Here is a 24,491-nt window from a genome sequence, read left to right on the forward strand (position 1 = left end):
CTTTGTTTCCTTCTCCTCCGCCCAGCAGCTCCCCCTCCCCCCTGCCGGCTCACATTACAACCTGACTACCTGTCCCTCACCTACAGACATCCCCTGCTTTCCCGTTCCCCACACACACAGCCCCTACTCCATCACATAGGCAGGTGTGCCTGAGGTTAGCACCAGCTAGTGGCTGACCAGTGCAATCCATTCCATCTCCCGCTTTAAGTTCTGCATTCCTACCATTTACAACAGTTATACTATGATGATGCCTTTGACGTTCAGTAGGGATCAGTACAAGTGTCTCTGAATTGTATTGATTTTCTGTCTCACTAGGCCCGTCATGGCTGCCCCGCTGCGGCTGAGAAGGTTGTTGGTCTTTGATCACATGCACTCTGAGTGCCCAGGTTTTGTCTTGTGTTACTGGTGAAGTGGCCCATGCAGTTCGGAATATCCCCAGGGCTAGTCAGAGCTGTGTCAGTGACTTCAGCTCTGGGAGGGGCAGAAGGGGATTATAAATCCCTTCTGAGATGATGATCACATCTGATCCTGAGTCAATTTTAAAGCCAATAGTCTTCCCAGGAAGATTCATTTTCACTCTCCAGGCTGGTGCCCCAAACAACAGCCCTTGATTGTCTGTAATCATAGTTGCTGTGAAAGATTCTTGTCTGCAAGACCTGTAATTACCTTACAATTATTTTCATGTTTTACATTCCCAAAATCACAGGTTTCTGACAATACATGCAATATTTTCTCTTGGTTCCTGAATTTTCTCGAATCTTTTTTCAGAAACCGCATTTCTCCGAGGTATAAAGTATGCATCAAGCATAGATAGAACTCTCTCCTGGTCATTGTTGTGATCGTCTGCAGTAAAGTCAAAGGATTTCAAGATATGCTCTGCTTGCTTTCCCACCGCATCAATTAGTGTTGACACCTGAATGCTCCCAGTTTCCTTAGGGAGTTTTGTAACCATGTAAGATCTTGTTTCCAGTCTGTCCATTCTGAAGGGCATTGCAGAGCAGCATGTTGATGAGATCCTGCAACCTTTGCTGCTATTTTCTTTCTGTTTCTGTTCCTGTTCTCCTGTGATGCTAGTTTGTTTCCGACTCCATGTCAGGTACTTCTTGCAGGACTGATACTATCACGTCAGGCTTCTGTACCCAGGTATGGACTAGCCACAGAGCTTCCTGCCCAGAGAGATATACCAGAGTGTTTTCCATGAGATCCTTAAGTGCACTCTCAGGAATGATTGTTGTGCTTAAAATGTTACACGAAGAGCCACCTAGTGGCTGCACAGTATTATATCCTTTAGCGTGCCATGAAACGGAATAAACTCCTCACGGAAAGGCAGCGCCTAAGTGCGCAGGGCAGGTGGGATGGCCCAGCCCAGCCACAGTGGGCTAGCAGCTGAGGCGAGGAGACACCAGTTGGCGCAGGAGATGGGGAGAAAGAAAGGAGTGGAACAGAGATGGAAGAGTAGCTAGCTCAGTAGGGAGGTGCTATGGGGACTCAAGCTGCCTCTCTGGCCAAATCCCCTTTACTCTGCCCTTTAGCACATTTTCTGTTCATTCTCTGGCTGCCTCCCAGAGGGGCTGGTGCTTGCACTTGTCAGCACGGCCAGCCACTTTCCAGGACCTGCTGCCCTTTGTTGAGCAGAATCAGCAAAGCAGCACCAGGAACGGGAGGCACAGCTGGGTCCTGGACTAGTGGGATTAGTTAGTGCACAGGATGGACATAAGCCCTGCTTCCTTGGACAGAGGGGGCAGCCATCTGCACACAGGCCACTCTCTTGTGCTGAGACCTCAGCTAAGGCTCCCTGCCTGGCCCCAGGAGCAGCCCTCTGGGACTGACTTTCATAACACACGGCTCCCTGCTTCAGCCCCTGGGCTTCTCACCTGTTGGCCGTACACTGCATAGCTCAGGAGGGGCTTAGGACCCCAAACCACTGCTGCCTGGCTCAGCCAGACAAAGGAACCTCAGCGAGGGTTTGCCTGCCCAGCCCACAGGGCCGGAGAGGGGCATCCCCAAAGGACTTCCCAGCTGGCTTCAAGGCCTGTTCTCCATACAAATGTGGGCTGGACATGGTGGTTCCAACTCAGGGCACCCTACTTCAGCATAGCCAAGGACCGTGAGGAGTCCAAGCAGTGGAGCTCAGGGAGTGCTCATGCTGCGCACAGACTCTGCATAGCTGGCTCCAGACACACCAGACAGGTGCATGTGCAGCCACAATGCAGGGACAGCTCTCGAGGGGGAAGCAGGACTCGTTGAAGAGGAGATGCTAGAACAGTGCCCCGCTCGCAAGTGGAGATCAGGGGGCCTTGCGGGTGAGTGCAGAGCGAGGGTGCTTGATGGGAACTAAACCCCCCACAAGCAAAGGGCAGGGTCATTCAGGGGAAGGCACAACTGATGTGGAGCTGCTCTCTCCACTGTGTAGCCCCAATCCCCCTCCCCCTTAGCAAGGGGATGGTGCCCTCTGAGAAGAGTCATTCCCTGTGGCCCCCCTGGGCTCTGACAGAACCCAGCACGGCTGACTTCCCCTGGCAGCAGGAGGGAAGGGGAGGATGTGACCCCCTCCAGTCACCCTGGCAGCCCCTCTCCCCCCAAAAAGTGGGAGAAGGGGAGACCACAGCAGTCCCCAGCAGCCAATGAGAGGGCAGAAGCCAGCCAGGCAGACAGGTGCCGGGAAAGCTAAAGGAGGCGCGAATGGCCTCAGGCGGGACAATCCACTTCTCCTGCCATAGCCTACCAGCCCCAGGATACAGCCCAGCTCTCCAGCCACTGCCTGCAGCCACAGCGGCTCGGGATTTGGATCCAGAGACCAGACCTGCCTGCAACTGAGCCCAGACGACAGAAAAGACTGGAGGTCCCCACTCCTGTTTTCCCATCAGCCAGGTACTAAGCCAGCGCTGTGCTCTGCAATTGCCTTACTCTCCTGGCCACACACTGCATGTTAGCTACACTGGAGCAAACTCCCACAGGGACACAAGCCCTGGACATGGCCAGGGGCCCTGGGAAATGCAGAGGCCTATGGGGAGAGGGTGGGCAACTGAGCAGTATGGGGAGAAACCCGGGCATGCCTATGTGATGCCAGACAGTGGAAAGGTGTCACAGATCCACCCAGTCTGGTCTATGCCCCAACTGGAACTCAATCCCTGAGGAGTGACCCTTTCAGTGCTGGGACCCAGGGGCAAGGCCATGACCTCTGTGATGCTGAAACTGGGCCTTGAGGTGCCAGCACTCACTGTCTCCCCGGGGCTCCCTGTGGCGAGACAACGCCTGTGGGAGTCCTGGCCAGCCCCTTCAGGGACCAGGCTTGCAGCCAGCGAGTGTTTGCAGCAGCCTTTTCCAAACAAGGTGACCAGTTCTAAGAGAGCTGCTAGTGCTCCGAAAGCTCTGCAGTCAGTGCAGGGAAGCTCAGGTTAAAGCCGAGCTCAGGCTGGCCAGTGCCCGGGCTCCCTTGAGCCAGGATCCTGCAGGAACCTGTCTCTGTTGCTATGTCTGGCAGCCCCAGAGAGCCCCGGGAACATGACACCCCAGCATCTAGAGCTGCAGATCCCCATGTCTTTCCCAGGAAGCTCTGGGCCCAGGGCAAGCCTGAGGGATTCCTCGGTGGCAGGCTGCTCCTGTGGTCATTACAGAGAACAGAGCCAGTAAACGACTCAGGCAGCCCGGGGTGCCCCTGGGCTCCTCACAGGCCCTCTATGGCTGCCGGTGGGTGCCCCGATGCACCTCACGCCCCCATGGACTCAGCGGGTAAACCATGTGATGGGATCTCTGCACCGCCTTTTGCTGGCCAGCAGCGTCATATGCCAGTGGATGGGGAGGTGCAGGGGGCAGGACACAGTGGGGTGTGAGGGCTGGGACGCCACTGACAGCTCTGTTCATGAGGCTCTGCTCTTTGGGGTGGCTGCCACCAGTGTCCTGCTGCGAGTGATTCTGTCTGACAGTGGGACAGGGGGCTCCTGGATAAGCAAATACCTTAGCCTCCAGCAGGAGCTGGTTCCCGGGGGGCTCTGGGGATGGGAAAGCCTGACTCCCCCAGCCCTGGCATCAGCAGTCTGCCCAGGGCAGAGATATTTCCCCTGGAGTGGGAAATGGGATGCCCAAGACAGTTTCCCAAACCCAAGCTCAGGGAGGGCAGCGCAGCAGCATGGAGACGCAGGGTGACTCTGGGAAAGACCCAGGCTCAGGTGGCTCTAGACATTTTACCGCTCCAAGTAAGGAAAGTCCGCTGGTCCCGCGGCTTCGGTGGACCTGCGGGAGGTCCGCCGAAGCCGCGAGACCAGTGGACCCTCTGCAGGCAAGCCATCGAAGGCACCCTGCCTGCCACCCTAGCAGTGACTGGCAGAGCGCCCCCCGCAGCTTGCTGCCCCAGGCACGCACTTGGAGCAGTGGTGCCTGGAGCCACCTCTGCCCAGGCTGCCACCTTGAGAAGAGAGGGAGTGATGCCAAGGTGAGCGCCTGGCTGCAGACAAACCAGCATAGATGTTCCTGTATTAGGAGCCAGGGAGCTGATAAGCGCAGTAGGGAAGCCAGCTGCTGAGCCAGGGAATTGTTAGCACTAGCTCATCCATCTCCTCTTCCCCAGTCGTCTGGCTCTCGGTCCTGCATCTCAGCTCACCCGCCTCCCTGGGCCAGGTGTCCAGCCTCCTCCACACTGAGCGGATGCCGCTCTGACCCTGCGTGGAAGGCCCAGCTCGCCTCCTCACCTGGCACTCGCACAGACGGAGGCGCTGGGTGTGACCTTAGAACGAGGGAAATGGCCTCTGACTGCCCAGTGGCCCAAGCGAGCAGGCCGGGGCCATGTGTCTTGGCTCCCCGGATGGGAATGGTTTCCATGCAAATTACAGTAATCAGTTAAACAAACCAGGCCCTGGGCACCATTCCTGCATCACGCAGAGCTCACTCATTAATCTGCCTGACACATGATGTCATTCACAGCCACCTGCTCTCAGGGCGCAGCAGGATCACCAGGCCCTTCCCTTCACGCCGCTGGGCGAGGCGGAAGCCACCTCTCGGAAAAGTCAGGACACAGGCGCCTGCGAGAAGCCTGGGCAGGCAGCACAGACCTGACCCCTGGCTCCAGTCCAGCCAGGGACAGGGGTGACTGGACAGCTGCACAAACGGGGTCTCCCTCTGGAATGTGTTATGGTGGGAGACTCCCCAGGCCCTAGACTCTTCCCCTGGGGACTCCTTGGGTGAGCTCAAGGGCCCCGCTCCGTACTGTGGCCTAGTCTCCCCTGGGGCTCGCGCATCCTGACACACTTTGGCACAGTTTCTGCAGAAGCCAAGGGCAGACGGGACCAGAGACCGAGCTCCAGGCTGCGCCGACAACAGTTGTCAAGCTGAGTGTGCCTCGCTTAAAGCCGCATGGGGATAAGGAGGTGACATGGGCATCTGGGGCTGGGAATCTGCCCCCTTTGCCAGCGCTTCAGTATCTTGCCTCCAGCCTGCAAATGCACCAGCTGTCTGGGCTGAGAGCCCTGCACGCTGCAGCCCCTGAGCTAAACAGGAGGAAATGACAGTGCCCTGTGCTCTAGCAGCTGATCAGCACATGGTCCTGTGCCCACGCCCCACACAGGAAGGACTGCCCATAGAGTGTCCACTCTGTGCCACCAGGGGAAACCCAGAATCCCAGTAATTCTACCCAGGCTGGGCACACGTCTTCTCGTGCTACTCTAGGAGGGGCAGGGGCTCATCTGCCCACTGCCCCGGCAGGGGGAATAGGACAGGTTTCCTCCTTTACAATCTGCCTGGATCCCCAGCTCCTTCGCCTCGGCTCTGGGATCCAGGATTCAGTGGGACTAGGGACACCTGTCGCTTTAGCCCAGCTGGTCAGCAATGCAGGAGGGGCAGGGTGCCATTTCAAAGGGCTTTGTCTGACTCCAGACAGAGTAACTGCCCCGCTGCTGCTGCACCTGCTGAGGGGAGTTGAGTGAGTGGTCAAGCGCGCTGCTGGAAACATTGCTCACAAGCACAGGGCACAGCAAGGGGTTCGTGGGGCCTCTCCTGACTAGGCAGCGAAGATGTCAGGCGGAGGGAGGGAGGGCCAGGCTTGTTCATGTGAACAGGCCCATGTCCTCCTCCACCTCAGGGAGGGGAGGGATCGGGCCCTCCGAGAGAGGCTCCTTTTTCCAGCGTGCCGTCCAGCTGCCTGGCTCCGCTCGCATGAGCAAACTTCTTGGCCTGGGACGTGACTTGTTTTGGGGAGGGAAAGTTGTTAATAAATCACGAAAGCAGCTATGGGGTTTCATGTCTGTGACACTGCCATGGCAGCAGTCGCTGTCTGTGCTGCCAAAGGGAACACAGGCAGGGCGCTGGGGTGCTGGCCACACTGCCCGCCGACGCAATCCGTCTGCAATGCCATTAGCACCGAAGATTTGTTTATTTGAATTGTGTATTTATATCAAGCCATTTTCCCCAATGCAGCAGGAAATTGTTGGAATAGCTACATACCTGGCTGGCCGGCTGAGGAGCAGGCAGCCAAGAAATAATACAAGCACTGATGTTGCCTACAGCATCTGCACTGCAAGTGCCTGGGGAGCTGCATGTGTGACAGAGGGGCACAGGCTGCCTTCCACGCCATGGCTCCCAGCGCCACCTGGGGAAGCGACACTTCTTTCCCGAGCAGGCAGTGGCAGCTGCACACCTGTGATATGCGAGTGGCAAGCAAGTGTAAGAGACATGGCTAAGGGGACACCACCTCAGCATGCTCTGCAATTTGCAACCAGCGACCCAAGCAGAATGTTCTGTCCGGGTCCCTCGTGGCACGGGATGGGAGGGATGCACGGGGAGCCTTGGGGCACGACACACATCAGTGCTCTGCAAAGTAATCAGAGCTTCGGCTCTCTAGGGGCAGAGTCTAGCATGCTTTCCCTGCCAGGTCCCAGAGCACATTTACAGGAGCAGGCTGTGTGCCTGTGGCCTAACTCCTCCCGGCACTGGGAGTTACACCCACAAGGGACAGAAGGTGAGCAAAGTTATTAGCCTGGCAGGGGCACAGGTATTAGGGTGATGGGCACCAGCACAAAACCCTAGCCCAGAGAGAGAAGGGATGTGTATGGGGCTAGAGAGAGAGAGAGTGGGTGGGGTGGAGTGGGGTGGGGTGGAGATAGATAGATAGATAGATAGATAGATAGATAGATAGATAACCACTGCCCTTTGCACTCACAGAACGGGTGGTGTACAGAAAACCCCCACAGCTGACACTGTTCTGCCTGCCAGATAGTCCCCACATGTGGGGTGAGGGGCTGGCTGTGACCTGTAGACGCTCCAATGGCTTGAGACCGGCTTACCCAACAGTCCCCCTCCTCTGCCCACATAGAAGGGCTGCTGTCAGGATCGGGGGAGCTGCGGGAGCTGCAGCCTGCTTGGTTTGATGGAAGGGGCCAGGGGCCAGTGCATTCTCAGCATGGGGCCTGTGGTGTTCAGGGATTGCTGTGAGCCGAGGAGTCTGACCAGGCTTGAGCCACTCCATAACAACCACGGTCCCAACTAGCTTTCGCCAGCCCCTGCTAGAGGGACAGGTGCCCAGATTGTCCTTCCTGAGCAAGGCAGAACAACATTAACAGCATTGAGAATTTCACATTCTTAGGACCAACCTGCTGTGACACTTCCCAGGTGTACCCAGGGTTGGGAGCCACCTTGCTACCATCTGCCCTTAGCACGAGGGAGCCTGGTCTGTGCCTGTGAGGGGTCAGCTCCCTGACTCCACCAGCCATGGGCAACAGAAGCAGCCCCCTCTCAGCTCTTGTGGGCTCCACTTCCCTCCGCAGGTTGGCCACAGACATACTCCAAGCCTCAAGTGCTCTGAGCATCCCCCTGGAGGGTCCAGCCCCTGGGCCGCTGCACACTTGCAGTATCACTGACCCTAAAGGAACCGCACACACCCAGTTTACCAGGTACAACTCAGATCACTGCCTCGCTTAACACACAGCACTAACATAACTCTATAGTGAAAACCAGTATATGCTGATTTAACATAGAGATTTAAGTGACAGCAAGTAGAAATATTGGGAACAAATACTTACATACAAAATAAAATCAGAACACACCTTCTAGAAGCTAGACTTACTTAGCTAGGTCTTGTCATGTCTTAGAGTATCGCCCATCAGTGCTTTTCAGGCAGGCAGGTTGTGATCCCTTTTTCCTGAAACAAGCCACACTCTCAGCTTGCCTCCTCAGTGAAGGCTACCATGTGTCTCCTTGCACTCTCCTGAGGCATCAAACTAATCCTTTAATCTTAGCTGTAAACAGGACTTCCTCTGGCTGTGTGTTCCAGCCTGTCAGTTTCACCATCGCTAGCTGATTTAAGCTTTAAGAACACAATTTCTGGTATAGATACATAACTTATGAGATATGATCAGCACATACATGTTGTGTTTATTATGATGACCAGTGGATGACAGCTCTCAGTCAAGACTCATAGACTCATAGACTCATAGGTCAGAAGGGGCCAATATGATCATCTAGTCTGACCTCCTGCACAAAGCAGGCCACAGAACCCTACCCATCCATTTCTGTAACAACCCCTAACCTATGTCCGAGTTATTGAAGTCTTAAAATTGTGGTTTGAAGACCTCAAACTGCAGAGAGTCCACCAGCAAGTGACCCATGCCCCACGCTGCAGAGGAAGGCGAAAAACCTCCAGAGCCTCTGCCAATTTGCCCTGGAGGAAAATTCCTTCCCAACCCCAAATATGGCTATCAGCTAAACCCTGAGCATGTGGGCAAGACTCACCAGCCAGCACTCAGGAAAGAACTCTCTGCAGTAACTCAGATCCCATCCCATTCAACATCCCATCACAGACCATTGAGCAGACTTATCTGCTGATACCAAAGATCAATTGCCAAATTTAAACTATCCCATCATTCATCCCCCCATAAACTTATCAAGCTTAGTCTTAAAGCCAGATATGTCTTTTGCCCCCACTACTCCCCTGGAAGGCTGTTCCAGAACTTCACTCCTCTAATGGTTAGAAACCTTTGTCTAATTTCAAGTCTAAACTTCCTATTTTCCAGTTTGTTACCCATTTGTCTTGTGTCTACATTAGTACTAAGCTTAAATAATTCTCTCTCCCTCCCTAACGTTAATCCTCCTGATATTTCTATAGAGCAAGCATATCCCCTTCAACTACTTTGGCCAGGCTAAACAAGGCAAGCTCTTTGAATCTCCTTTTCATAAGGCAGGTTTTCCATTCCTCGGATCATCCTCAGATAGCCCGTCTCTGAACCTGTTCCAGTTGAATTTCATCCTTCTTAAACATGGGAGACCGGAACTGCACACAGTATTCAGGTGAGGTCTCACCGGTGCCTTACTAAACGGTACTAACCACCTTCCTTCCTTTGCTGGAAATACCTCGCCTAACTGCATCTAAAACCGCATTGCTTTTTTAATGGCCGTATCGCATTGGCAGTTCATAGTCATCCTGTGATCAACCAATACTCCAAGGTCCTTCTCCTTCCTGCTGTTTGTTTCCAACTGATGGTCCCCAATGTATATCAGAAAATTCTTATTATTAATCCCTAAGTGCCTGACCTTTGCACTTTTCCACTATTAAATTTCGATCCTATTACAGTTTACAAGATCATCCAATCTTCCTGTATGATGTACCTGGTCCTTCTCTGTGTAGCAAATATCCCCCCAGCGTTGGTGTTCATCCGCAAATTTTTATTAGCACATTCCTGCTCTTGTACCATGGTCAGTAACAAAAAGGTTAAATAAGATTGGTCCCCAAAACCGATCCTTAAGGAACCTCCACGTAACCTCCTTTACAGCCTGACAGTTCACCTTCAATACGACCCATTGGAGTTCTCCCCTTTAACCAGTTTCCTTATCCACCTTACAATTTTCATATTCCCATGCCCCCATCCTTTTCCAATTTAATAACAATTCCCATGTGGACCGTGTCCAAATGCCTTACTGAAATTGAGGTAGATTAGAATCTACTGCATTTTCCTTGTCTACGATAAGTCGTGTCACCTTCTTGCAGCCTTTGGTGAATTATTGTGGCATATAGCCAATCCAGAGGAGTCCTGTAACCCTGTGCCCACCTGTTCTGTCTGCCAGTTGCCCATCTAAAGGTCATGCCGTGGGCTAGCCACTGGCTAATCTGTAGGCATTTCAGTTCAGTCTGCCTGACGGTGCATCGGATGCTACGCTTTCCTGCCTGGAATACGTACAATTCCCACATCATATTCCTGCTGCACTGATATCAGCACAGACAGATGGAGCTGAACCTTTTGTTCTGTGGAGCTTACCAGTGGAGTGTGGACTGTGATGAACTAGGAATGTTCTTAATGTTTTCTCTGAATACTGTGTTGGTGCCTCACGTGTCCCCATGGCAGTTTCTTAAGTATCTGGCGACGCACAGGCCAGTGCACCTAAAATGCCTGGCACTCTGTCTCCTAGCAAACTGATGGCCTGGGGCCCCTCCTCTGCAAAGTGCCAACTGAGGTGTTGGAAGACAAAGAGATCAGGTTGACCTCCTGGCCCGGGAAAGGGGCTGAGCAGAGAGGAGGGGCTGGAGGGGGTTGTTAGTTGGGAGCTGGGCTGGGATGAGGAAGTGAGTGGCAGACCTGGGGTCTGGCTCACTAACCCCCAGAATGGATCCGGCCGAGGGTCTGGTTCGCTTGTACCTACAAGCATCTGTTTTAGACCCTGTTCCTGCCATCGAATAAACCTCTGTTTTTACTGCGTTGGCTGACAGTCAACGTCTGACTGCAAAGTGGGGGGTGCAGGACCCTGTGGCTTCCCAGACCCTGCTGGGCGGGCTCACTGTGGGAAGCGCATGGAGGGCAGAGAGGATGCTGAATGCTCCAAGGAGAGACCCAGGAGGTTGAAGATGTGTGAGCTTCTTGCCCTGAACAAAGTCTGCTCCAAGGAAAGAAGGCTTCCCAAAGTCCTGACTGGCTTTGTTGCGGAGCAGTTCCAGAAGCATCGCCCAGTGAACTCCCTGACAACTGTGGCAGCGGTGGGACTGTACTGCACCCCGTAAATGGCACTTCTTGCAGTAAATGACTGGGGAGTAGTAAAACAAAGGAGGGATAATGAGGACTAGGCATGCTGAAGGTTCAAGAGGGACAGTTTCAGGGGGCGGTTAACCTCTGGGAGTGTGTGACCAGCGAGGACTGTTGGAGTAACAGGGTTCCCCTGAGGACTGCAGCAAGCAGTCTCGGGGCGGAGGAGCTTGCCGCTCGACCCTGGGAGAGAGAAGGATTTTGCAGTAGCAGGGTTCCCCTGGGGATTACAGGAGCAGTCCCAGGGGCGGACGAGTCTGCAGCTCAACCCTGGCAAAGAGGTGGTGATCACGAGAGGGACTGGCACACCAGGGGTTCTTCCTGGAAACCATGGGGGAGCCAAGAGCACACAGGCCTGTGAGTCCAGAGCCACTTGGGAATGGTGAAGTGATGGCCTATCACCAGCTTCTTAAGAAGGACATTGTGATCCTGTGCAAAAAGAGAGGGTTACGCATGGGGAAGTTCATCAAGGCATAGTTAATCGTGCAGTTGGAGGAGAAGGACCTCTCTGAGGAGCAGATTCCTGACCCAGATGGGGCTACAAGAGGATCTGGGAGCAGCTGAAGCAGCAGCCAGGCACCCCCGAGAGTCTGGTCCCCAACCAGACGAGGGTCTTCACGATCGGGTTCTCCATCAGGGGATCGGAGATGTATGGGATGGGAGCAGAGCCCGAGAGAGCAAGAGGACCGTGAGAGAGAGCAAGAGCCCGAGGAAAAGCTGCAGGAGAAGCAGCAGCAGCATGGACTGACGATGGTGGAGCAGAGAGACATGGGGGCTGCCCAGGGTTCAGTGGGGAAACGCCTGCGGGGGCGAGACCCTGGGTTAGAGGGAACTGCGGTGGTGCAGCCCCAGATGCTGAGGGGCTGTGGGACCTGGGTGAAGGTCCCCGGGGTGAAACCCCTCGTCTTGCCTATGGCCCAGATCCCTGTGCAGACCCAGGAGGGGTCTAGCTGGCTGGTAGTTGGGGTTCTCCAGGATATCGGCTGGGAGGCCCTGTTGTGGGGTGACTGGGTCTCTTTGGGACAGGATCCAGGCCCTGCTCCTATAACAGCCAAGGGTTTGAACTCAAATCCAGGGAACCAATTGGCTAGGATGGAAATGGTCAGTGAAAATGCTAATGAGCTGGCTGGCAGGGGGGAGGGGCTGCTGGGCTCAGGATACCTGCTACCTGTAACCAGCCCCCTGGGGCTGAGTGGGAGGGAGAGATGCTCCCTGCAGCCCTGCACACCGGAGCTCACGCTGGCTCTGATGCTGGGACCAGAGCAGAGAGCTTGCTGCCTGCCCCCACTGGGACAGCAAGGGCAGCACTGAGCAGGTGGGAGCTGAGACCCCAGCTGAGTGGGGAGACACCCAGGCAGGGCAGGGCAGCTGCCAACCAGGTTTGCCTGGTCCAGACGTGCTGCTGGGAAGTGATTACACGGCAGGGAGGGAGCTACCAGGGACAGGGCTCAGGGGGGCTGTGACCCCAGGCCCAGCCAGCAAGAGGGAGCAGGTCCCACTCCCTGCCCCAGCAGCTGAATTCCAGACCGAGCTGCAGAGGGATCCCTCTTTGGAGAAGCTGAGGGAACTTGCTGCACAGCGCTGCAAACCCCCTTGGGAAGGCTGCAGGGACAGAGTCCTGCGGGAGAAGGGATTCCTGTCCCAGGAATGGGCTCCCCCAAGGGGAAGTAGAACTGGGGGAATTGGGAGGCAGCTGGTGGTGCCCCAGGAATCCACAGGGTTCTTCCCATTCGAGCTGCTGTATGGGAGGAGAGTGAGGGGACCCCTGGACCTGAAAGGGGAGGAGGATTGGGAGGAGAAGGGGGAGACCCCCTGGGGGATCTCTTCCCTGAGGTGGGAGCCAATCTCCCCATCAGGTGTTCCCTTTCAGAGTCACTGGGAAAGCAGCCCAGAACCTGGAGAGAGAGGTCAAGGACATGCTGGCTTTAGATGTGATCCAGCCATTTTTACAGCCATGGGCCTCACCCGTGGGGGCTGATCCCCAAGGAGACAGGATGATCTGGTTTGTGGGGCTATCAGAAGCTTAAAGCCATCACAGTGTCCGATGCCCACCATGCCTAGGCCTGGGGTGAAGATTCTAGACAAGCTGAGAGGGCAATGGAGAACTTGGCCCTGGCAGACACTGATAACATGTACATCTTTAGCCAGACCCTGGGGAACAGGTGTCCCAGGTGAAGAGGGGGCTGGGCTGCCTCAAGGAGGTGGGACTGATGGTAAAAGCTGGAAAGTGTAAGGTGGGGACGGCAGAGGTGTTGTATCTGGGCCACAAGGTGGGGAGCGGCTGCCCAAGCCCAGAGCTGGCCAAGGCCAAGATGGGGGCTCTTAACCAAGAGAGCCGAATCGCAGCCCAGAGTGCTGCTGGGAGAAGACCCCGTCCCAGTTTGAAACCCCAGGGGTATTGGGGGTAGCAAAAGGTTCAAGCCGCATAAACCTTCCCACATTGCAGCCTGCGGAGTTGCATCAAGCACACTCGACCTAAGGGGAAGGTGTGAGACTGGACCATCCTGGTGTAACTCACACCAAGGAATGGGAGAGATGCTGGGGCATCCATGGGAACGTTGGTGGGTTCGAACTTCCCAGGTCACTGGCTGAAGTGACCTCACTCAGTTCGGTCTCAAAGGGGGGAAAGATGTGACGAAACTAGGAATGTTCTTAATGTTCTTGGTCTGAATACTGTGTTGGTGCCTTCAGTGTCCTCCATGGCAGTTCTTAAGTATCTGGCAGAGCAAAGGGGCCAGTGCACTAAATGCCTGGCACTCTGTCTCCTAGCAACAACTGATGGCCTGGGCCCCTCATCTCCTCTGCAAAGGTGCCAACTGAAGGTGTTGGAGACAAAGGATCAGGTTGACCTCCTGGCCCGGGAAAGGGGCTGAGCAGAGAGGAGGGGCTGGAGGGGGTTGTTAGTTGGAGCTGGCTGGGGATGGGAGTGTGAGGAGTGAAGTGCAGACCTGGGGGTCTGGCTCAACTGACCCCCGGAGGATCTAGCTGGCCCCAGAATGGATCCGGCCGAGGGGTCCGGTTCACTGTACCTACAAGCTCTGTTTTAGACCCTGTTCCTGCCATCGAATAAACCTCTGTTTTACTGGTTGGCTGACAGTCAATGTCTGACTGCAAAGTGGGGGTGCAGGACTCTGTGACTTCCCCAGGACCCTGCCTGGGTGGGCTCGCTGTGGGAAGCGCATGGAGGGGCAGAGGATGCTGAATGCTCCAAGGAGAGACCCAGGAGGTGAAACTGTGTGAGCTTCTTGCCCTGAACAAGTCTGCTCCAAGGAAGAGGAGGCTCCCCAAAGTCCTGACTGGCTTTGTGGGGAGCTGTTCCAGAGCATCGCCCGGTGACTCCGTGACAGGACTGTTAGGTGAATGCTTGATCGGCCATACAATTGCAGAACACTCTCTTTCTATGACAGGGTCATTCTGTTCAGTAGGGTCGGGTTTTTACTTAAGAAAGCAATAGAAATCTCCACCTGCTTGCATTAGATGTCTCCTAGGCTTGTGTTGGATGCATCAGTGCACAGTCCAAATACCTTGTCAAAGTCTGGATTGGCCACAACCAGCTTCTCTGACAGAATTTTTTACTTCACCAAAGCCCTTCTCACAGGCGGAAGCCCAAATCATTTGGCCAGGCTGTGTCTTTTTGCAGAGGTGTCATTGCAGATGCACGGTTGCTGAAATCTTTCACAAACCAACGGTAATCGTTTGCTGAGCCTATAACAGACTGAACTTGCTTTTACAAGCCAGTTAACAGAGGAGTCAACTTTCAATGGCTCTGGGCAAATCTAACCCCTCCAACCCAATGACCTAGATAAGGGACTTTGGTCCTTTCGCACCATCTTACACTCGGACATTTCTGCTGTGAGATTCTTCAGCACAGTTACCAAGTGGTTCTTACGAGCCGTCCAGGAATGGCTGGTGTTTGCAATGTCACTGATATAGGCCTGAGCACAGTCTTGTAACCTGGATAACACTTTATTAAGGAACCTCTGAAATGTGGTTCCTGCATTAATTAACCCAAAAGCTGATATTTTAAACCCAAAAAGTACCAAAGGAGTAACGAAGGCAGGTTTTTTCTGTTCTTCCCTGTCCAGGGGTGTTACCCGGGGTTCTTTCAACCCAAAGCTCTTGGTAACTTTTACTCTGTGCGAGGAGGTGTCAGGAAATAGATCAGAGGAGACACGGCCACCCGACCGATCGATGGCTGGCACAAACAGGACAACACGAGAGTGCTTTCACTTAAAACTAAACTTTACTTAGTCTCAAGCACTTACACATCCGCAACAGGTTAGTAACACCCCCCCAACCCTTGATAATTACCAAAGCTGAGTGTGGCTCTTGAGTGACACAGCAGCAGGCTTCTGATGGTCAAATCTTCCATCTGCCAGTGGGGACCGCAAGATGTATCCAGAGGGAGAGACCAAACAAGTCCCAAACGAGTCCAACTACCTCAAACTTTTCCCCCTGCATCCGATGAAGTGGGTATTCACCCACGAAAGCTCATGCTCCAGTACGTCTGTTAGTCTATAAGGTGCCACAGGACTCTTTGCTGCTTTTACAGATCCAGACTAACATGGCTCCCCCTCTGATACTTTTCCCCCTTATCTATATATTAGTAATAGAATGACATGTCCCTTAAAGAAAGCTTAACTAAGCAATTTCAATGGTCAAGCAAGAGGTTTCTTCTGATTATTGATTAACCAGGTGTGGGGTTTTCCAGAGTTTGCAGCCTTGAGGCCCCAATAGACAGTCCTGCTTTCCTAAAATGCAGGTATCAGCAACTTCAACACAATTTTTATCAGGAAGGACGGGGGGTCAAGCTGCCTTTTCTGTGGCACCCAAAACCCTCTCCCCTCCTACCTTGGTCAAGCTGAGACTGCTGCCTAGGCTGCTTTTAGCAATAAGCCATAGTGGTTTCAGGCACTTTACTGGTTTGCCAAAATCTCCCCATACAGTTTCCCCTCCTTAAAGGCCACCTCTCACACAAGGGGGCCTTTACACGATCACTGTCACACCTTTTCTGGATGCACCTCAGTTGAGATCCAACAAAAGCTCAAGGCTCTCAGCCGAGACCGAGCAAATGATCTTCTTGTTGGCATCCCATACTTAGCACACCAGCACAGCAACTGACAAGTGATCGCCTTAGCCTCCTTTCCCATTTGAGGGAGGGGTGACAAGTTCAATATGTTCCTTTCCCTGGGGTAGGAGTGCCGGCCGCAGTAATCACTGACTTATTTGTCAGGGGACTTGCAATTGCTGGATTTTGCGCCAGGTCCAGCATGTCATTAGGCTCATAACAAAAAACACTACTGTTGGTACCCCCAAAATTACTATGATGGAGTCTAGGGCTAAATTCAGGATGCCTGTGCTGGGCAGGGAGGACCATCCCAATAACACTTCCCACCAGTGGTGTGACAGGTCCTGGCCAATTCTGGCAAATACCTGTTTAATTTCATTGGCATTATGATGCACAGTAACCATGACTCTGCACCCTCCCTGTTTTGCAGTGTGTAACTGGTTCTGTAAATCAGGGTGTACAAGCAATGTTTGTAAAGCAGTTAGATCCATTCCAAGGGGCACATGTTTCACAATAGAATACAAATTATAAGACACTTTTAAGTGACTATATTTTAATTCAGGAACATGAAATTCAAAATCACATCCCCTAATTGCTACACTATGACAGAAACATTCATTCTCACAAGGATTATGATTTACTTTATGCACAAAATTAACAAGAAACGTAGGACACCAACTTCTAAGACATACACTATGATTTCCTAGATACACAAACACCAGATTGTTACTTACAAATGGGTTAATAGCATAATGATGTTTTCCTTCAGTTACTTCCAAACATACATCCCGAGTTTGGATGGAGGGCATTTTTGTAACATTCATCTCCAATTCCAGATTCCTCTAAACAGGCTCCCAATTCTAGTGTTTTCCATTGTTGATCACCTTTCACCACCCACACTCTGTTGTCGATAGGTTCCATTGTGGTCTGATTAATATTGAGGCCTAAAGCCACAGTGGGAGAAACCCATTTTATTTCCACTTGGGACATTAGCAAAACAAAGACTGTGATTTCCTCTGACTTTTGATTATAGGTGAAATTTACCATTTTCCACCAGGCCTGTAACTCTCTTTCAGTTTGGGTGGAATTTTTCCAAATGGTGCTTTTTATTTCTACTGGGAGCACCCCATTCATACCATCGCGAACCATATCTTTTACTACACCTATCATCCAGACTTGCATTTGCGTACACGCCATAGCTAAAGAAGTGTTAGCTTGCAGAGTGCCAGCAGCCTGCAAGAGACAGCGATGGTCTCCCTCTTGGACTTTTCCCCATCCCTCTAAGATATTTGCTACTTGGGATTGCAGAGAGCTTAATTGCTCAAATGATACTCTAATAGGTGTAGATAAATCTTTTATGTGAGCTCCCATTGCATTCATCTTGTTTGCAAGCACCTTCTCATTAATGCTGTTAAGGACTGTTTCTCCCATTCCATCTGCTCCCTGTAAGTCCCTTTTTACCCTCCTTCGTTCCCTGCTAGAACTGTCTGGTTTGGGACTATTGTGTGTTTCCATCCAATTTTTTCAACCTTCAAATAAGGGTGGAACAAATTGCTTACACCAGGACTTTATCACTGAGACTTTTGTCAGGTCTAGAACGACCTTTTTGAGGGATTGAATAGGGTCAGTCACCAGCTGCTTTTTGACACTGGTTTGGACAACATAGGGACCAATTAAATTGGTGACTGGTGTGTTCAAAACCCAAACATTGCAATTTTTTACACCATTAGGCCGTTGCAGAAGCCATTTTCCTGTCATGCTAACCCGCATGTTGATCATTTCCTCACTAGCATACCAGATTAACTGATGCTGCTCTCCACATCGTGGAGACAGGAGCCCCTCTTGGAGTTGTCACTGGATCCTGTTGGAACAGGACAGGAGGATCTTCCACTCCCCTCCTGGTGTGACTATGTGCAATTCTGGTTTTCCCAAATCCATCTGCTTCCCAGTGAGGTAGGTGGCATATTCTAATTTAAATGGGATTTTTTCATTTCCAGGGGCTATTTTCTCAGGCAGGCAGTCCACAGCTGCGCACACCTAGTTTGGTTACAATTATGCAGCAGCCTGTTTGTTCCCACCCAACGACAGCCTAATTTATCTGGGTCATATTTTGCAATTCCTCCCACCAATAAATGTGCTGTCCCGGGCACCAAAGGGGAAGGGGATATTAGGGTTTATGAGGATAGTGATGTTTCTATCAATCATTCTGGGATTCTTTAGCCGCCAAAGTGGACTATCTTTTGCAATCCAAACCATTAAACATGTTGCTTCCCCACTCATTCCAGCAGTGATGTTTACTTTGTTTAAACCTTTTAACCTCACGGAAGTGGGGTTATATCCATCTGTGGGTGCAAGAAGATGGTGGCTTTCCCCTCAGACATATGCAGGACTTGGAGTAATGTCAAGGGTATTAAGTATCAGAGGGGTAGCCGTGTTAATCTGGATCTGTAAAAGCAGCAGAGAATCCTGTGGCACCTTATAGACTAACAGACGTTTTGGAGCGTGAGCTTTCGTGGGTGAATACCCACTTCGTCAGACGCAGGTAGTGGAAATTTCCCGCAGGCGGCAGGTATATATATGCTAGCAGCAACTAGAGATAACGAGGTTAGTTCAGTCCGGGAGGGTGAGGCCCTGTTCTAGCAGATAGAGGTGTGAAAGAGCCCATGGGAAGGAGACTCTAGAAAATTCCACCACGATTTCAACAACTTCCACCCCACTAACCACCTCATGGACAATCTACACGGAGATCCACTTTCTAAACAACACGCAATAAGTGATGTGGTCACATTAACACACTCTATATCAAAAAACCCTCGACCGCTAACGCCTACCTTCATGCCTCAGCTTCCACCGGACATCACACGATACATTGTCTAGCCCACAATGAGGTACAACCGATCTGCTCTAACCCTCAGACAGAGACCAACACCTACAAAATCTCCACCAAGCATTCTCAAAACTACAATACCCGCACGAGGAAATTAGGAAACAGATCAACAGAGCCAGACGTGTACCCAGAAGCCTCCTACTGCAAGAACAAACCCAAGAAAGAAACCACAGGACTCCACTGGCCATCACATACAACCCCCCAGCTAAAACCCTCCAACGATCATTCAGGGATCTCCAACCCATCCTGGACAATGATCCCACACTTTCACGGTCTTGGGTGGCAGGCCAATCCTTGCCCACAGACAACCTGCCACCCAAAAGGTATTTCTCACCAGCAACTGCACACCGTAACCATAGTAACTCTAGCTCAGGAACCAATCCATGCAACAAACCTCGATGCCACTCTGCCCACATATCTACACCCAGCGACACCATCATAGGACTAACCAGATCAGCCATACCATACTGGTTCATTCACCTGCACGTCCACCAATGTAATATACGCCATCATATGCCAGCAATGCCCCTCTGCTATGTACATCGGCCAAACTGGACAGTCACTACGGAAAGGATAAATGGACACAAATCAGATATCAGGAATGCATATACAAAAACCTGTAGGAGACCACTTCAGCCTCCCTGGCCAACACATAGCAGACCTAAGGTGGCCCCTGCAGCAAAAAAAACTTCAGGACCAGACTCAAAGAAAAACTGCTGAGCTTCAGTTCATTTGCAAATTGACACATCAGCTCTGGACTAAACAAAGACTGTGAATGGCTTGCCAATTACAGAACCAGTTTCTCCTCCCTGTTTCACACCTTACTGTTAGAACAGGGCCCTCACCCCCCTGACCTGAACTAACCTCGTTATCTCTAGCTTGCTGCTAGCAATATATATACCTGCCCCTGGAAATTTCCACTACCTGCGTCTGACGAAGTGGGTATTCACCCACGAAAGCTCACGCTCCAAAAACTCTGTTAGTCTATAAGGTGCCACAGGATTCTCTGCTGCTTTTGTCAAGGGTATTGTTAACTTCACACTCCAGTGTCTTCCATGCACGGTTCTCCGATATCTCAGTCACGACGGCTTTTGGTGCAATAACATTAGAAGCATAGACCCACGAACGCAAGAATCCACATAGCAACATACACAGCCAGGGCCACATTGCAGGCAGGGCTGTTGGACATCTGCTGACAGAGGATTCTGCAACACAAAACATACCTAGACTGTTGTCCCCCCTCCCCCCGTACCCCCTTCAAGAGGGAGGGAGTGGTAAAGCGTCTTAGAGCTAATATTTATTCAGACTCACTGGTGTCTGAATCACGTTTCTCCCAAGCTAGGAATGCCTGGGCCTGACGCTGGGCTTCGTCTAAGACTGACTGGGGTGGTTTCCCTTCCATTGTTTTAGCTGTGAGGTGTGAAACCACTTCAGTTTGTTTTTCTTTCCTGATCGAATTTCTAACTGATAGACAGTGGGACTGGCCATGTTACAGATTCTAACAGGTCCTACGCAAATAGGACTGAGGTTATGTGCTTTTCCCTTTACTCATCGATACATAACCATATCTCCTACCTGCCATTCTTGGGGATTTAAGACAAGGCTCATTCTTTTGTCCATTTTCCGAATGTTAGTTCCCAAGGCTATAGCGATCTGCCGATGGGTGTCAGCAACAACTTTTAACAGCTGCTGCATCCATTGGTCCGTGAGGATGCGGGGTTGTAGGTTGTCAGGTGGCGTCCCATCCACCCACCACTGTTCTGAGAGACACACATCTCTCCCAGTCATCACCTGGAATGGAGTTACTCCATGCGATGCCACGGACCCACTGGTAGCCACCAGGATGAACAGCAGTGTTTGGTCCCAATCCTTCCCTTGCCGGTTTACTGCTTTTCTGAGAGCTGTTTTGAGAGTACGGTGAGTTTGCTCCACTTGCCCTGGACTCTGGGGGTGTCCAGCTATATGTAGCCTTTGTTTAATCCCAAACACTTGGCAGATTCCTTTTGTGATTTCCCTAATAAAGTGGGGCTCTTGATCTGAATCAGTTTCTCTTGGGCTGTCCCATCTGGTTATTGTTCAGTGAGCACCCGAGCTGTAGTTTGAGCTGTGTTATTCCGAGTAGGGATGGTCTCAGTCCATTCAATAAAGGGATCAACAATCCCCAGACAATACTGATTACCCCTTGGTGTCCTGGGTAGGGGCCCAATCAAATCAATTTGCAGTCGGGCCCATGGTCCCTCTAGTCTGTGATGTCCCAAGGTCCTTTGATTACTTTGGGATCAGCATTATTGGCTGCGCATGGTAGACAGTTATTTACAAACTGCTCCACGTCGCTGTTCATGTGTGGCCACCAGCCAGCAATCGGGTTAAGGTTTTCTCTACTCCTAGGTGTCCCTGAGCATGAGCTACGGAAATTAGTTCTGTGCTTAAGGCTGCAGGAACCACCCAGGCTGCTTCTTGTTCCCCTTCCTTAGTTGCCAGAATTAATTTTGATTCATTCTGCCACACTTTCCAGTCCCAGTGCTTTCCCTTTGTCACTAACTCTGCCACACTGGGATCCTGGCTTTGGAGGGTTATTAAATCTATTTTAACTGAGTCTCTTTTTCTGGCTGCTGCTATAAGAGCTAAACCTCCCTCATTTCTTGGCTGCCACAATTTTCCTTCTCTGGCCCCCTCTTTGCTTCCTCATCTGCCTGATTATTCCATTTTGACTCCTCAGTTCCCTTCTTGTGTGTTCTGACTTTCCCCAAGTGTCCCTCGGTATCCCAGGCCTCCGCCAATGCCCACACATATGTCAGTTTGTCAGCATGGGCTATGGGTTTCCCGTCTGCAGACCTCATCCCTCTCTTGTTCCTTTCCAGAACCCAATCCACTAGAGACCAAAGGACCCAGTCGGAGTCTGGGAAAATAGCGACTGCCTGAGTCGTGGGGGTATTCTCGAGGGCTACTGCTATAGCCACAATTTCGGCTGCTTGAGCAGAGTATGGTACACTCTGTCCCCTCAGCACCTCGCCCGTAGGCACTTTTACAGCAGCGAAGCCCACGTGCTGATGGTCATTTTCCTAAAAACAAGAGCTGTCCACAAACCAAACAATATCTGCTACTCCCAGCATCTCACTCAGCACGGCCCCTCCCTCGAAAAGCGACGGCTCCTGAGGCAGTGGCTCAGGTAATGGGCATTTGTGCTATTCCCCCTCTATCAGGAGGCTGTGAGGTGTCAGGGACAGTACTGTGGTTTTTTCCATAGCTACATTTTCGTTTAACAAAGCCAGGGTCCATTTTGCCAATCTAGGGCTAGATACGTGGCCATTGCTGATTTTATCAGTGAGTACATACTTCACTGGGGAGTGGACTGTTTTTAGTAACACAGGGGACAAACCCACCAGGTAGTCCCAATGCTGTAGTGCCCAAACGAGTGCCAGGACCTCCTCCTCACATGGGGTGAATCCCTTCTCTATCTCACTCAGGGTCTTGGAGGCAGAAGCCACAGGTCGGAGACCTGTTCCATGGTTCTGGCTTAGCACAGCACCCATTCCCTTGTCTGTCGTTGCCAGTTGCAATACAAATGGTTCTCCTCCCCGGGGATATGATAGGGCTGGGGCTTGGGGCCATGGCTTCCTGCTGCTGCAGGCCCCAGTTCCATTCTGCCCCTTTCTTTAACAATAATGCAGCGGAGCTGCTTTTTCTGGAAACCCTTCTATAAAATCTCGGGAGAAGTTAACCAGGCCCAGGAAGGATCTCAGAGCGGTTATGTCTGTGGGGAATGGGAGTTTGAGAATCAACTCAACCCTCTGTTGGTAAGGGGAGAGCCCTTCTTGTCCCAGGGTTACCTCAAGACCGCATACTTGTAGGGAGCAACTTGCCATCTTCTGCAGCTCAGGGTTGTTGGCAAGGCAGAGTGGATCACAGCGCATCATAGGTGTGGGCTCAATGTCCCATGATGCAGTTTTTTCCATCTCATCATTTCATGGCCTTCCGACTGCACTGCATAGTATTTTTCTGTGGCCCCTGTTTGCTGTATGCCCACCATCTCTGTCTGAAAGCGTGGATCCTGCATTGCTCTCAACCGTTGCAGTCACTGGTATGATCACATCGCAGATGGTCATGCACTCCCCATTGGAACAAAGAATCAGAGGTGCCTGATCTGCTGTGTGCCATAGAAAGAAACAACACCAGATTCCTTTTGGCATTCATGAAGCAGCTGCACGTGGTAAGCCATCGCTTTTGGGCTTGGGAAACAAGCACTGCGTGGTGGGATCTCATTGTTATGCAGGTCTGGGAAGACCAGCAATGGCTGCAGAACTTTTGGATGAGGAAAGCCACCATCCTGAAACTCTGTGTGGAGCTCACCCCATTACTGCAGTGCAAGGACACCAAAATGATGGCTGCCCTCTTGGTGGAGAAGCACTTGGCAATCGCTGTGTGGAAGCTGGCAACTCCAGACTGCTATAGGTCAGTCATGAATCAGTTTGGAGTTGGGAAGTCAACTGTTGGAAACTGGGAAGTCTAGCATTAATGCAAGTGTGCAGGGCCATTAATTGCATCCTGCTACAAAGGACTTTGACTCTTGGCAATGTGTGTGAAATAGTGGATTGCTTTGTGGCAATGGGATTTCCTAACTGCAGCAGAGTGATAGATGGTATGAATATCCCAAATTTGGCCCCAGACCATCTTGCAAAGGTGTATATCAATAGAAAGATATCCTTCCCTATGGAATTTCAGGTGCTTGTGTCTCACCATGGCCATTTCACTGACATCAACGTGGGGTAATCCAGGAACATGCATGATGCACGCATCTTCAGGAACACTGGCTCTACAGAAAGCTGCAGAAGATTCCAGTGGGAGATGTTGGAATGCCCATAGTGATCCTGGGAGACCCTGCATAACCCTTACTCCCATTGCTCATGAAGCCTTATAGGGGAAACCTGGACAACATCAAGGAGCGCTTCAACAATAGGCTGAGCAGGTGCAGAATGACTGTAAAACATGCCTTTGACATGGTCATAGCAGCCTGCTGCACATTCCATAATGTTTGTGAGGCTAAGGGTGAGATGTTTCCTCTGGGTGGAGCACAGAGGCGGATTTCCTGGCAGCTGATTTTGAGCCAAGCTATTAGAGGGGCACAGTGGGGGGCTAGTCAATCAGAGAGGCTTTGTGGCAACATTTTGACTATAAGTATCAGTAATGTGCCTTGCTATACAGCATTCTGCCATGCTTTGTTAACTTGTTGCCCCTTGCATGAAAATTTTGATTCCTGACTGGAATTTGTAGTCATTAAATTGCCACTGTATTAGTTCCAGCAGCAACCACCGTGTTTTGGAGAAAAATAAAGATGATCTTTCAGATCAGGTTTTTATTAAATACCAACTAACAAGACACAAAAGGCTTGGTAGGGAAGGGAGATAACAGTGAAGGGCAGTGTAGGGTCTCAGAGCTGTGTGTAAGTACAGCTATAATTTTGGAAGCTGTCTGAAAGGGTGAAGTGAACAGGGTAATGAGATGGGCCGGGAAGTTGCAAGGAATGTGTGTGAGGAGTTTG

Source organism: Chelonoidis abingdonii, chromosome 20, assembly GCF_003597395.2.
Source record: "Chelonoidis abingdonii isolate Lonesome George chromosome 20, CheloAbing_2.0, whole genome shotgun sequence".
NCBI classification, from domain to species: Eukaryota; Metazoa; Chordata; order Testudines; family Testudinidae; genus Chelonoidis; species Chelonoidis abingdonii.